This window comes from Periplaneta americana, chromosome 16 (genome assembly GCF_040183065.1).
Source record: "Periplaneta americana isolate PAMFEO1 chromosome 16, P.americana_PAMFEO1_priV1, whole genome shotgun sequence".
NCBI classification, from domain to species: domain Eukaryota; kingdom Metazoa; phylum Arthropoda; class Insecta; order Blattodea; family Blattidae; genus Periplaneta; species Periplaneta americana.
Genome location: NC_091132.1, coordinates 21,439,667 through 21,455,426, shown reverse-complemented (window position 1 = coordinate 21,455,426; position 15,760 = coordinate 21,439,667). Strand labels below are relative to the sequence as shown.

General features: G+C 33.3%; 2 protein-coding genes across 2 annotated transcripts in view; both read left to right on the top strand.

The window, feature by feature from the left end:
- LOC138692278 (midasin-like) overlaps positions 1-15,760 on the top strand; it is a 507,844-nt gene that overhangs the window by 452,458 nt on the left and 39,626 nt on the right. The window lies entirely within an intron of this gene.
- Positions 14,155-15,760, top strand: part of LOC138692277 (midasin-like) — a 414,487-nt gene continuing 412,881 nt past the window's right edge. The window contains exon 1 of the mRNA XM_069815450.1: positions 14,155-14,237. The gene's annotated coding sequence lies outside the window, so the exon portion shown is untranslated. The remainder of the gene's footprint in view (positions 14,238-15,760) is intronic.

Here is a 15,760-nt window from a genome sequence, read left to right as displayed (position 1 = left end):
TTCCTAATTATGTCAGGTGAAGAATACAATGCGTGCAGTTCTGCGTTGTGTAACTTTCTCCATTCTCCTGTAACTTCATCCCTTTTAGCTCCAAATATTTTCCTAAGAACCTTGTTCTCAAACACCGTTAATCTCTGTTCCTCTCTCAAAGTGAGAGTCCAAGTTTCACAGCCATACAGAACAACCGGTAATATAACTGTCTTATAAATTCTAATTTTCAGATACTTATACAGCAGACTAGATGACAAAAGCTTCTCAACCGAATAATAACAGGCGTTTCCCATATTTATTCTGCGTTTAATTTCCTCTCGAGTGTATGTGAAGGTAATGGAAAATAAATTAAAATTTAAAGTTTGAGAAAAGCGTATTTATTTAACATAGCTTTTATTTGAAAATAAAAATAAGTGTTAGAATATAAAGTTATGACATCGTACTGTATTTTAGTCTGAGAGATTTACTGTGGTAGACGGCCAATCATGAGGTAACATAATAGGCCTACGTGCTTATGCTGATATCAAGTTTGACTGTTGAGTTGGATGGTTAATACCATCACAGCCGATTCCGAATTACACGTACAGTGCTTCCTGCGATCGGAACAACATTCGAGGATTACGAACCTTCATTAGGAATTCACAATTATCGGTTTTCTGTTCACGTGGTTTGCATGCGAGAAAGTATCAGCTAAGAGAATACTGATAAGTGTAGATATAAACCTTGTCTAGTGATTATCTGCCGGGAATTTAATATTCACTGGATTTGTAGTTACAAACGTGACCACTTGAGCCACAGTAGAGAGTCGTTAAATCAGTCGTCAGCATTTAACCGTTTCTCTGTTCTATTAGACAGCGGTTTATGTTGCTGAGACTGTCAGAAATATGATTTACGATCGACTTTATATTACGGCGTCATGGTCTATGAATTCAAACGCCTTGCCTTAGTGAAGTGAATCTCTGCTGCCGTTTGAGGGAAGCTTTCAGTCCCAAGCCACGTATGCTTATGATTTTGGTTGCTGAATCATCTAGAGGTCACCGACATCTCATTCTTGCGAGAGCATAAAATGTAGGTAGTCCGGAGATATTCAGTTCTCCTCTGCTTTTAGTGCCTTTAAAAATTTGGAATTCCTCGGTTACACGGCGGCTATGGGAGAGGGAAAGAATCGTTCTGAATGCCAGACCTACATTCAGTATCGCAGGGTTTGGTGTGCATGAAACTGAAGTGTGGCCAAGGCTGTAAAACATGTGCAATTTGGAATAGTAATAACTTTATCAAGTCCATCGTAGTGTATGCCGTCGACTAAGACGGGCTGTTTTAACGTCGCGTGGAAGACAGATCGGCCTAAGGGAGCGATATCATCCTGTCGTGTTACGTGCTGTTGCTTCAGTTTCGTTCCAGAAACAGCACGCATTCAAACCCTGTCATCTCTACTGTTGCTATCTTACCTACAGTCTTAGGTTAGACGGTAGAAATGAACAACGATCGAGAAAGCAAGACTAACAGCGCCCGGAAAGCCGAAAACCCGCACGACAATGTTCTATACGTCGCAGCGTTGACATAAAGACTGCTTGTGAATGTTTCGAGACGTCGAGATTGATCACTCCCGAAGTCCCGAACGTTAAGCAGCCTTGAATCGCCACAGTTTATACCTGACTGAACTTTTATCTACTATGGCAATTACATATGCATAAACGATCATGTAATCTATTTGAAACATCATCTCTATCTTTTAGTGTATATTAGACCGTTCCCCAATCTTTCTTTAATTACTAGGCCCTTATTAAAAGGCTAGGCATTTACCTTTCATATGTTTGAGATCAAGTGTGCAATCTCAAGTAAACAGATATTAACCATAAAATTTACTTAGTCTTACGTTAAAAAAGTGTAAAATTGTTAAAGAAAAAAGGCATATACCTTCGACAGACGGCCCGTTATAACGCTGTGTCACGTCATCTTCAGTATCTCTTGAACCACTGGCGATCTTGACTCTATGATGTGCATTTGTCGATGGTAGGGGTGGGGGTGTGTTGTTCCTATGGTGGGGGCTGGTTGTTTGTGTGTTATGATGTATTATGACGTCGAATAATGTGTGCGTATTGAACTGCAATTGTGTGTTAAGTATATATTGTGGGTATGCTATTGTATTCTTATATATTTCGTACTGTTCTACAATGTGTAATTGTGAACTTTTTGGTGTGATGTGTAAAATTTCCATATCTGTTTCTATATTATTGTAGTCACGATTATTGTTGATAATGTGATTTGCATAATTTGATGTGATGTAGGTTTGGTTATAGCTTCAATATGTTCATTATATCTCGTGTGAAAGGATCTTCCTGTCTGTCCTATGTAAAAATGTGGGCAACTATTGCATTTGAATTTGTAAACTTCAGTTGAATTATATTTATTTGAATGTTTAATATGATTATTTAGGTATTTCTGTGTTGTATTATTTGTTTTGTATGCTATCTTGTATTTTAGTTTTCTGAATGAAGTTGCAATTTTGTGAGTATTGGTATTGTGATATGTATTATGAGAAAAATACCAAGATATTAACGTTATGTTTTATGTTCCCTAGAAATGCAAATTTACTTGAGAATTTTTTTTTGTAATTATATAATCATTTGTATAATAGAATCAGAACATTTTGATAACTAAGATACTGTTCTGTTGTCTTTTTTGTCTCCTTTAAACATTTATAATGTTATTTATTTCAATGATGTATGTTATTCAAAGTTACGAAATCTTTCCACGCCGACCAAATGCTATTTCGAGAATGATGAGCGAGACTCTAAAGACAGATGCAACGAACACAGCGAGCGAGAGCGGCAGTTAGTTTTGTTCATCTCTACTAGACGGGGTTCGTTTCCCTCTTGGGCTGATTTCCTTGTTGGTTTTTTTTCGTGGTTATCCTCAATTGTAAGGCGAATGTCAGATAATCTATGGCGAGTCTTCGGCCTCAACTCGCCAAATACCATTTCACCAATCCCATCGACACTAAATAACAGAGTAGTTGATAGAGCGTCTAGAAAAAGTCTAGTTCACACTCTTGCGTAACATGTAGAGGCACTTGCGTATGTGTACTTATATATCTCGTGTAACATAGGGCATTCAGATTGTATATTTGGTTTATTTTTGTGACCTTCGACGTTAGCCACATAAACAAAGAGTCGTACATAGGAAATTGTTAACATTTTTGAACCACGACTATATTTAATCCCATATTAATGTTCACGTTTTTCTGTGTGTTTCAGGTGAGTACAGTTCGTCGCTGTCTCCATGATTTCAGTTCTGTCGTAAGTAAAGTAAATATTTAATTGAATTTTGAGTACACATATTTCTATAGGTTATTAGAATATCTTTCTCTTATAATTATAGCTTGTCCACGTTACAACTATATTGATCGTCAATTATGTAGTAGGCCGAATTTTATAAAACAATTATTAAGAGATTGTCTTTATAAATAGGTATTTGAATTCAAGATATGTATAACTCTATGACTGACAATCGTAACAGCTAGATAAACTGTAGTTCCATGAAAATAATAGTGTTATAATACGTTACTGGTTTATCTGTGGAGAAGTGGTATTAGTGGGTGAAGTAATAACAGGGTTAGTTATATAATGTAAAAATTGATTTGAATGGATGCATTTTGTCAAGATTATGGAATTGTTTTCTTTAAGACCAAGTTATAAATCAAGTGAAAACAATATTATAGAATATGATCGCTGATGTGATTGTGTTAAAACTGTTTCGACGGTGAATTTAACAATAGGTTATGTTTATCCTGAAATAGTCAACAAGGTTAGGTCTTCTATAGTTAATAAGTTTAAAAGTATGTATATTAGGTACAGGGGGAAATTATTTAGTTAGTTATGAGAAAGATTGAAGTGAAGTTGTATGAAAATTAGTATAAATAGCTAATTTATTTGTTAATTTATATATATTTATACTCGCAGAGCTGCACGCTTTGTATTCTTCACCTGACATAATTAGGAACATTAAATCCAGACGTTTGAGATGGGCAGGGCATGTAGCACGCATTGGCGAATCCAGAAATACATATAGAGTGTTAGTTGGGAGGCCGGAGGGAAAAAGACCTTTGGGGAGGCCGAGACGTAGGTGGGAAGATAATATTAAATTGGATTTGAGGGAGGTGGGATATGATGGTAGAGACTGGATTAATCTTGCTCAGGATAGGGACCAATGGCGGGCTTATGTGAGGGCGGCAATGAACTTCCGGATTACTTAAAAGCCAGTAAGTAAGTATATTTATACTGGCAGAGTTAAGGGCATTAGGACCTTCCCTTACACTTTACCAGGTCAAAAAGTACACAAGCAGTGAAATGTGACAAAAACTTAAAGAACAGAATACTAACATTTTACAAAAAGTAATAGCATAACAAAATCGACACCAAACAATATGAAAATAATACCATAATAGAAAAAAGAAAGTAAAATATACATCTAAAGATTGGAATATAATAAAAGCAACTCAGTTAGGTACCACAAATATTTAACAGGGAAAACGTAAGGAAGAATAGAACAAATGGAATTTAATAAAATTAAAAAAATAAAAGTACAAAATTTAAATAAAATAACAATAAAAAGGCGATGATAATAAATTCATTCAGTCATCAAGAGAAAAAAAGTAAGAAAAAGAAAGGGGTAGGCTATATATATATATATATATATATATATATATATATATATATATTTACAAAACTGTCACAGAGAAAAGGGATTTTAATTTAAGGGAATGTGAATTGAAAAGTGGAATTTTAGTTTATTTTTGAAACTAGATAATATCCGACAGACCACTTGTATGATGTAGGGGTCAGCATGCTGATGTCTTTCGCAGAGGACCGGGTTCGATTCCCGGTCAGGTTGAATTTCCTGGTTGAGGGTTTTCAGGGTTTTCCCTCAACCGTAAGGCAAATGCCAGGAAATTCGGGCCACAACATCCTTGAATATTACAGGCCTCATTCATCACCTAAATCATATTCATAACAAATCAGTAATACATATACAGTCGCCATCTAGTTCATAACGATGGAACCGGTCTCAACAATGATACACAGGCCTTCGGATTTCACCCAAAAGATTAACACGCGATATGATCAAAGATGTAAAAGCGAGTATAAATAACAGCGAAGGCAAAAAAAATGTCCGACAGTCTCTGACATAATGTGGTAGAGAGTTTCGGAGATGAGCTGCAGAGACGGTGAAAGATGAAGAGTGTGCAGCTATTAGTATAGATGAGAATAAGAGAAGTGAAGTAGTTTAATAAAGTGTGATAAATTAGGAGGAGGGGTAAGTGAAAGTGAAAGTGAAGGGACATGAAAGACATAGTTAAGAGCAAGTATTAAGGTCACGATTTGTCTGTGTTTTAAGATGTAAATAGTGCAAGTAAAGGAATGCTGACCCGAATACAGAAATGTGAAAGGTAAAAAAGATCGAATATATTTAAATAAAAAAATGTATATAACTTATAGGTCTATATATCATATCTTATCATAAATTACTGCTGTATTATTTACCTGGGAAGAAAGTCATGAAATTTCTTGATGAAGTAGCTATGTCCAATAGAACGAATAACTGACAATATTTGTTACGTAGAAGGCCTACATGCCAAAAATTGGTGTCATATCACTGTATTTGATACCTAGAAAAACGGTAAACTGTGACTTAATGGTAGGCCCTACTCATTTTGTTTTTAAGTAGTTATATAATTGTAACTATACAGTTTATAAGTATCACTACATCGTTCCAAGTTATAAGAAAGTTATTCTTTCTTTTCTTAATTTGATTACGGATTTATGTTCTGCTAGCGGAGCATCTTGATATTCAGAATAAGTTTAGGGGAATTATTGTTCATAAGTTTTATTATTCAATCTTGAAAGTTTTAGTTTGGTGCTTTCATGGGAGTGTAACAAACTGAGATTGATAATAAAATGCGTATTACTCATAAAATTAGCATAAGTGCATAAAATTTATGCCACTTTACGGAATATATTACATTTGCAGTAAAATCTTTGCCGTGTCTTAGTGTGATGTAGACAAAGCTACACTCTCTGTAATGTGTAATAAAACTACTTAGAGTTCCAACCTCGCAATTCAACGCTTCACTGTGTCCTCATCTTAGACTGGATTTCCAAAAAAGAAACTGACGGTCGTAAACTTCTGCAGTCTAGACGCATGAGTAGTTTTAAACCAAATTTATTATATGTGGATTACTTCTCAACACATAAAGTCTTGTTCTTTAAATGCATTGACCATTCCAACAGAAATTGTAACACCCAGACGAAATTCATGTATATTTTTAACATGGAACTTTTAAGTGGACACCTGCTCGGGAAAAATGTGCTTTACCATTTCTCTTATACTTCAAGCGTTTATCTTGCTCCTTAGTTGTGGAGCGCTGGTGCAACCCGCAGCATATGTTTCTATCAGCGGTAGTAGGCCGATTCAAACCTCTACGTATTATGAAGGATACAAATAAGTCTTAGCAATTCAACTTGCATAATGATCTTTCATTTATCTTGGCACACATAATAACTTAAAACATCCAAATGTATTCTATCACACAAACAATTAAATGTTCTACACGATTATAGAGATTCAATGAAACCAGTGTCATCTTTTATAGTTGATTATTTATCGACGCTGTATCAACTGCGAGAATACCAGCATGATGCGAGATACTTTTTTGACGAAGATACGTCATGGTTTACCTGATGTTCTCCTTACAGTCCATGTTTCACTTCCATATGTGATAATACTGCGAATCAGTACTCTGTAGAGTGTTATTCGGGTCCTCTAACTGACACCTCTGTCTCTGATCAGGGGTAATTCCGCATAATATGCTTTATTAGCTGTTTGAATTATGCTTTTGATTCCCTCCGTTTCTCCATTCCTGTCTCTGAGTACTACACCTAGATATTTAAATTTGTCGACTACTTCTATAAAGTGAATATAGGTTGAATGAGTCCGTCTGTTTGCTTATTATGTAAGCAAACTTTATTTCAATTGCTTATCGGTCCATACCGCCTCTTCAAAATGAAAATATACTTCTATAAAGTTATTGCCTATTTGAATTTTGTCTGTTGGATTATTATTTTTTTTCTTTTTTGTTTGAATTAAACCTTTGGTATCGATAGTACAGTTGGGTAAAATCGATTACCACGCTGTATTTTGATAAAAGAGTACAGCTACAGCAGTATTATCTAATTATTCTGTGCTCTTTGATTTGTTGTTCTGTGGTTACAAGGTAATCATAATCATAAAATGACAATCGATACGAACAGCTGTTACAGAGGCGGCCATTTTTTTCTCTGTATACAGCACTTAAACATGTTGTGTCGTATGTATAACTACAGCAAAGCAATTCCCATGTATAGTTACGTACTGATAATACATCCATCGCTTATGCATGCTTTATTAGTAACGTTTTCTGTCCCAGTTCTGCGTAAGTCTCATGTAAACATTATACATGGTTTATTAGTAAGACCGTTAGACTATACCTGCCTGATGTCATTCACATTTTGTTTTTTTTTTTTAAGAAAGATAGTGAAGTCTACAAAAATTTGAATTTTGCTTGCTTTTGCATATTTCTTGTTTTATTACACATATTTCAGACTGTAGATACGTATAAATCCTAGTCATAATTATCATCGTTGATTAGGCTTTTTAGTGAGTTTTTAAGGATTTAAAACTGGTCTCTCCATATTTTCTGTAGGCAGCCCTTGTTTCTCTTTCCCTCTCTGTAGTTGAAGATTCGTTTCGGCAATCTGTCACTGTACATTGATCCTACATAGTCTATCCATTTTTGTTGATATTTTGCTATATATTTTTAACTTACATCTGCATATCTCATTCGATTACCTCTTGAATATCCCACAATTGATCATAAGAATCTTTTCTCTACTGTCTATTTGCTGTTGTTTTGTTGTTGTATCAGGGTGCAACACTCAGTTAAGTCAAAAAAGTCTTACTGCGTATGGTGAAAAGGTTTGTCATATTTGTGACATGTTTTATGTTACCATAATCTAAAAATGGAACTGTATAGCCCATAAATTGCATAGACGTATACTGAAGGATTACGTAGCTTTGTGAACCGCGCTCCCAAAACTCTGTTGTCAGGATGATAATGTGTCTAATTGGGGACATGTAGTTATTGTACATTGTTCCATTTGCAGCGCCCTCTACCCTAGCGCCACTATAGCGGGCTGATGACAGTAATCACGGCTCCCTGTATAATGCACTCTAATTATATATTTATGAAACTGACTGCAGTGCTAGGTGCAGCCACTCCTCGCTATTGGCACAGTGCACTGTGGTAATGGACTGTTTTTTAAGAAAAATTCTCGCAAAGTTTGGTCTTTCGCTATTGTGTTCCACAGAAAAAGTATACAGACACAAATTAAATTGTTATTCGTGTTTTCGTACAAATTGAACCGCGTTACCCTCAAGAATTATTTATTGTGAACAAACACGCTAATTTTCTTTGTTGTATATTCTATTGAAACGCTTTTAGTTATGAGCAGGCTTCGCATTTTTGTCACGCTGAATTTATCGAGGAATACAGCCATGTACGGAGGGAGTTAAAATGTTTGACGCTCACTTTATAAAGGCCCATTCACAATGAAAATTAAACATAACCGTTACATAAACACAGACGTTTGCGGCCAGGTTATCAAATGAAATAATTCACAATGATTCACATAAACATAGACATAAACATTGCCGTTAGACGCTAACATGAAAGTGTGCGAACTCCAAACTTCCATGCTTATGATTACGTGATTTGCAAACAGTACACAATCGTGGAGCGCTGAAGTATACGACAGAATATGAGGAAATGGCGTCGTTATGTTTCTATGGTTACCAAGTATCTTAGCGGTTATGTTTATGTTGCCATCGTGAATGTTCTTGATTTTGCCGTAACGTTTACAATTTTAAGTTAACGTTCACGTTATGTTTAATTTTCATTGTGTATGAGCCTCAAGTGGCGGTACAGTAGGCCTGCGGTGAGTGTAAAAGATAATGGAGCATATCATGACAACACTGCAACTTAATTTTGATGGTTTGCACAATCGAAATGTTTTGAACAAATATGTTTGCCACGCCATTGAATTTCAAGATTAATAATCTTATAATAAATATACAACTGAAGTTTTATGCTATGGGCCTATGAATCCTATAAATTTAAAATCCCCTATATCCACTATGACAAATTGAAGAATTTTGACAGTAACGGTTAGCAAATGGAGGGAATTTTCAACCTATCAGTAACTTTTAACAAACCTTTTGCTTTAAATTTAGTGACTTTTTGAATTCAGACTATATAAATCATTAGAACTTGTTCTTAGGAAAATATTTGGGGCTAAGAGAGATGAAGTTACAGGAGAATGGAGAAAGTTACACAACGCAGAACTTTACGCATTGTATTCTTCACCTGACATAATTAGGAACATTAAATACATACGTTTGAGATCGGCAGGGCATGTAGCACGTATGGGCGAATCCAGAAATGCATATAGAGTGTTAGTTGGGAGGCCGGAGGGAAAAAGACCTTTGGGGAGGCCGAGACGTAGATGGGAAGTTAATGTTAAAATGGACTTGGAGGTGGGATATGATGATAGAGAGTGAATTAATCTTGCACAGAATAGGGACCGATGGCTGGCTTATGTGAGGGCGGCAATGAACCTTCGGGTTCCTTAAAAGCCATTTGTATGAAAGTAAGAAAGAACTCATTCTTAGCAAGCAGTATGGAGGCATAACTCAATTTTGAACAAAATGGTCTTTAGGGGGTTTTCAATCTAGAGGATTCATATACAAACAAAAATTAACACCTATTTATTGAAATAACTATTATTACAATGGCAAAAAAATATATACATTCTAAGAATAGTTGCCATTCCTTACACAAAAATAATCATTTCCAAATTCCAAAATAAACAATTGGGTGTAGATATGGTGGCGGCATTGGTCTTCTAGTGTACCTTCTCTATGACTGAACGGAATCACAATGAGCTCATTGACATACAAACATCGTAACAATGTGCACTTCTACACAAGTCAGAACTCATAGGAGTCTTGTAACCTGCTTGTGCCTTTGACTGACGTCATTAATGTACCAGGAGAAACTACTCCATCCAATATAGCTCTTGTGACACACATGCGAAGCTTGGTTATGAGCAGACATCGGATTCTAGGGCAAATGCCTATTTTGTTTCTTTAGGAGAAAAGTAAAAATAATTATTAATATTTGTGTTTCATGGAAATTGAAAGGTATTTAAAGAGTTTTATAGTGCCCTAAAATGCCCTAAAACGGTTATTAGAGCCTAATTTGTTAATATTCGCCTAAAAATGCCTAACTCACTGTAAAGTTTCGCATTTTACTCTTACTTTTTATAATTTATACATGCATTCACTGCGAAATTTAAGGCATTTAAAAAGTGGAAAGTTTGCTTCACACCGGCCATGAAACCATTGATAAAGGAAACAAAATGTTTTGAATCTCACGACACTCGCAATAGATTTCACCGAATTTAACATGTTTGGAGGCATAAATGCCGACAAAGAACCAACCTTAGTTTTGAAGCAGGCAACAATCACAACATGTGCTGCTACCGATTCAGAGATATACTATACTATAAAAATGCCTGTTTTCGGTTTCAAACCGATTAGCTGTACTGCCCTTCAGAGTGTCATAATAAAATCACAATTTTTGGAGAAAGAGTGTTTTTGAAATATTTATGAAAAGTCGTAAAACTGCGAATTAGTAGGGTAAACCGTTACAAAATATTTAAAAGAATGGTCCTCCTAGTGTTAACACTACCAGGAAATGCAACAATAAGTGGAACTTTGTATTTTTGCGCCTGCTTTCAAAATGATTCTCAGTGACAAAAGGCAAAGGTTAACTGTGGAGAATTTAGAAAAAATTATGGTGGTGTACTGTGCAGATAATTATAATAAAGTCTGAGCATGGAACTGAATTTCAATAACTTAAAATGAGTAATCTTGATATCAATAATCATTATTTCATTAGTTTCAATATATTAAATTTGTGCAGCTCTGTTTATAAATATAATATAGTATTCTTTTTTAATGTTTCAACATCCGTTTTTGTGCGTATTTTAGTGTATAACTAAAAATTTCAGTGAAAGAAATAAGTATGATACCTTGATGTGCCTAAAATGCCTATTTTCATTAAAATAGAGCCTAATTCTACAAATTTTGAGCTTATTTTAGGCGCCTAAAACTGCAATTTTTAGTGCCTAAAAATCCGATGTCTAGTTATGAGACATATCCAATTTATGCCAATAAATATAAATGACACTCGACAGAAAATTTTCGTAGAATAAATATATGAAATGCCTGCTATTATACGGTTGGGAAGCTTTTATCATCTAGTCTGCTTTAAAAAATTCTGAAAATAGAATTTATAAAACAGTTATACAGTACTTGTACAGTCGATCAGTCCTAGTGAAATGGAGGAGTACACGAGAGCGGAATGAGCAGACCTGATTTTCGAATAAGGATGAGCCAATGGGAACAGTAGACGAGGTCACAGATTGTATCGGGTCTAATAACCACGTAGGAGACATCTGGCCCATACCATTTTTCGACGACTGTTCCAAAAGTTAAGGGAAGGAGGGCACAATTCCATTTCCACACAACTATTTTTGCTTATAATTTTCGACTCAGTCATTTCCGGACCATGATTCCTTATCTTAAATTGATACATGTGCCCTTCGACATCATCCCTGAAAGTTTGTAACACCACCTCGGAAACACTCTGTATATGTGATATTTTTATATTTTAAGCTCCCCTTTTCGAGAACGAAACCAAATATGAGATACTTTATGTAACACATTCTGGAATGAAGCAATAAGTGTAGTTTATATTTATGAAGTTGCCCTCTTAGAGGATGAGACTCAATTAGGATACATATTGCAACATATCCTCAAATTAAGCGATATACTGTATGTAATGTATTTAAATACATTTGTATATGAAGGTTCCTTTATGGAGAAAAGTTCTAATATATGGTATATATCCTATATCTGAAATACTTTCATTTCGTCCTTGATTTTATGAAACCTCTTATGTGACAATAACATAATTTTTAAGGAGGAAGAAAAAATTAATTAAAATTCAATGGGCCTACATAAGAATATGACGTAATTCGGTAGAAACTTTTATAAATATGATGAACATAAATGACATCATCGAGGATCAGTGTATGCCTATTAATATCTAATTCATTTTTTCTTCGTTCTGAAAAATTATTTTCTGTGCAATCACATAGGAAGTTTAATAAAATAAACGACGATTTGCTATACATTGAATCAGTATTAGACTATGACATCCTATAATTTAGAGATAAGTGTAAATATATTTAGATATTGTGTTTACTAGTCGGAGGTTTCCATTTCGGGGATGGGCCCAAATATATTATGTAGTAATACTTTTATTCTGTCAAATACTATCAAGGGATTATTATCTTGTCCTGGTATTACACTTTACACACATTTTGTATAAGTAATATTTTTAGTATTATGTAGTAGGCTACATTTATCTACTTTTCTATATGAGAAGGCCCCCTTGTAGACAACCGGTTCTACTGTTACATTTTCTGTCATGTAACTTATATTGCTATTTTTAAAACTGATATGTCACTCGGGGTCTTAATAATACAATGTTTGAGGTCATTTTTCAGAATATATCTTTAACAACGAAAGGTTTACCTCCACCTATGAATAAGTATCACTTAGTAAATACATAATATTTCATGTAATGAATTAACAAATAATTATTGTAATAGACCACATATAACACCTTCCACGCAAGTTAAATATTTAGGAATTATTTTAGACCAGCATTTACTTTGGGATAAACAAATTGATTTCATGTGTACAAGTATAAGAAAGACAATTTATAAATTCATAATACTTCGAAATTTTATCACTAAGGAGGCACTGAGAATAATATTTTTAGCTTTGGTACAATTATTAATGCAATGTGGTATAATAAATTGGGGTGGATTAGCATCATCTGTACTTAATCCATTAATTTTATTACACAGAAGATTAATAAAAATTTGTCTAACCAAAAATATGGATTACCCAACAAATTTAATTTATACAGATTTTAATGTATTAACTATTGAAGAAATTTATAAATATAGTTTACTAACTTACTACCACAGGAATAAAATAAAACATAAATCTAATCGACATGAATATGGTACTCGAAGACAAAAGTGAACTTTCCCATTAATTGAGCCTAAATGTCATACAAGTGCAGCTCTTAAACATGGTGCTAGTTTCGGCCCAAGACTTTATAATAAAATTACAAACCATTTTCCAAATTTGAAATATTTTAAAATTGAAGCTTTTAAAAAATAAATTTATAAAATTATTCATGATATATAATATTAACAAATGTGTGTATTTTTATTTCTGTCGACTATATTCATGTTTTTATTGAATATCACTGGCTTCTGTGTGATTGTCAATTTATATTAAATGTGTATTTTTCTCTCTTTTTCTCTTTCTTCTTTTTTTTTTTTGCTTGTGTGTTATTTATTGGTTTGAATTAAGTTACTTAGTGTATTTAGTGAATTGTCCTTGTAAATTTTAGGATATATTATTGGCTAAGACCACACCGTACACGAGCCTGGCTCTTACGGTAGTGGCTAGAAATATTTTTGTTTTATAAACTTAATTTGTTCTCGCTAACTAGCTAGTTAAATAAATAAATAAGTAAATAAATAAATACATATTGGTATATGTTCAGAATTCCCCTTAGTTACTTCTAATTCATTACGGACTTTCGAAGGCCACCATTTTGAATCGTATGCTTACAACGTCCATTGTTCTTGTAGTGAATTTCTATAGCTTCTTACAGAAACACGTACATTTTCCTAATTTACTTAAGTATGTAATCTTATGTATACCTTATCCAAAAATATTAAAAAAAATTGATAAATTAATAGAAATAAGAAAATACCAAATTTGCTACATAAAATGTGCCATGTTGGAACTACTCTAACGCCACTATCGGTAGGATTTGGTGTGAATTTGTGCCATTCTAATAAAAGGGGAGAGGAACCGAAAGAGGCGCTCAGAGTGTGTGTTGGCTGCAGGGGATCGTGTTGCTTGTGCATCGCCGAAGAGCGGGAAAAAGATTTTGTCAACCGAGCGTTCCGCTACGTAATGATTCGCAAGGCCAGGTGAGATGTTTGCTTCTGCGTGTCTGTTTACACAGGAAACTTATACTCTTGCTTTTGTCTCACGTTAATTCTACCGAAGATAATTGAACGAATCTCCCTTTACGTTACCCTGAGGGCTCCTTGTCTCTCTGCTGAGAGCTGGTGGAACTTAGAATGATGATGCATCGTAAATATGTTTTTTATTGCAATGTATTGTCGAATAAAAAATATAGGAACCGTCATAATTTTTTTAAAATTATGTAACAAGAGCAAAATAATATTAAAGACTTTATTGTCGGATTTTAAGATAATTATCTCCCCCCCCCCTCTAGGTTAAAGAGTTGCGTATTCTAAAAGTAAAATATCCTGTATCTTAATTCTAAGTTTCTCCAGTTGCATGCAAGCACACCAAATTATTACGCTTGTATATTTAAAGATGTTTAAGTTTCTGTGTTGTATCTTATATCAGCTATGACAAGTTGTACATTCATTTTTGTTGTTAGATTCGCACAAAATGCCACTTTCGCTTTTTGACTATCTGTTAAATATCTGTTTTTTCTAAATTCAGAATTAATTTGGTTGGTTTTGTGTATGTTATACAATAAATTAGAAAAAAAAAATATAGTTTATATTGTAATTTACTTAGCCTGGCTTCAATTTAATTTTATCATGAACCAATTCAAAATATTTTATTAACCAATTTTTCTAGTACGTTATAACTAATATATTGCCAGATTTTTAAATGGCCAAGTAATCATATTACTATATAGTAAAATATAATTGTTAGTAATTTCAAATGATAGTCTTTCGTTGTACATTTATTTAATAGTTTGGAATGAACGTATACATTTCTTTAAATGTAGCTGTTTTTTTTAATACTGAAACGTAATTATTTGTAAAATTAATATTCTCATTAAGGGTTATTCTTTCAGACAATCTTGTAAATGTTATTCTTATTTTTCGTTGTATTATTATTATTATTATTATTATTATTATTATTATTATTATTATTATTATTATTATAAACTATAATTACTAAATATCTGTTTTTTTATTCAGAATTAATTTTGTTGGTTTTGTGTATGTTATGCAATAAATTAGGAAAAAAAATTATGGTTTATATTGTAATTTACTTAGCCTGGCTTCAATTTAATTTTATCATGAACCAATTCAAAATATTTTATTAACCAATTTTTCTAATACGTTATAACTAATATATTGCCAGATTTTTAAATGGCCAAGATCGTAGTCATATTACTATATAGTAAAAGATAATTACTAGTAATTTCAAATGAGAGCCTATCGTTGTAGATTTATTTAATAGTTTCGAATGAACGTATACATTTCTTTAAATGTAGCTGTCGTTTTTACTACTGAAACGTAATTATTTGTAGAATTAATATTTAAGGGTTATTCTTTCAGACAATCTTGTAAAAGTTATTCTTATTTTTCGTTGTATTATTATTATTATTATTATTATTATTATTATTATTATTGTTATTATTATTATTTTAAACTATAATTACTAATATAGTCATAATATT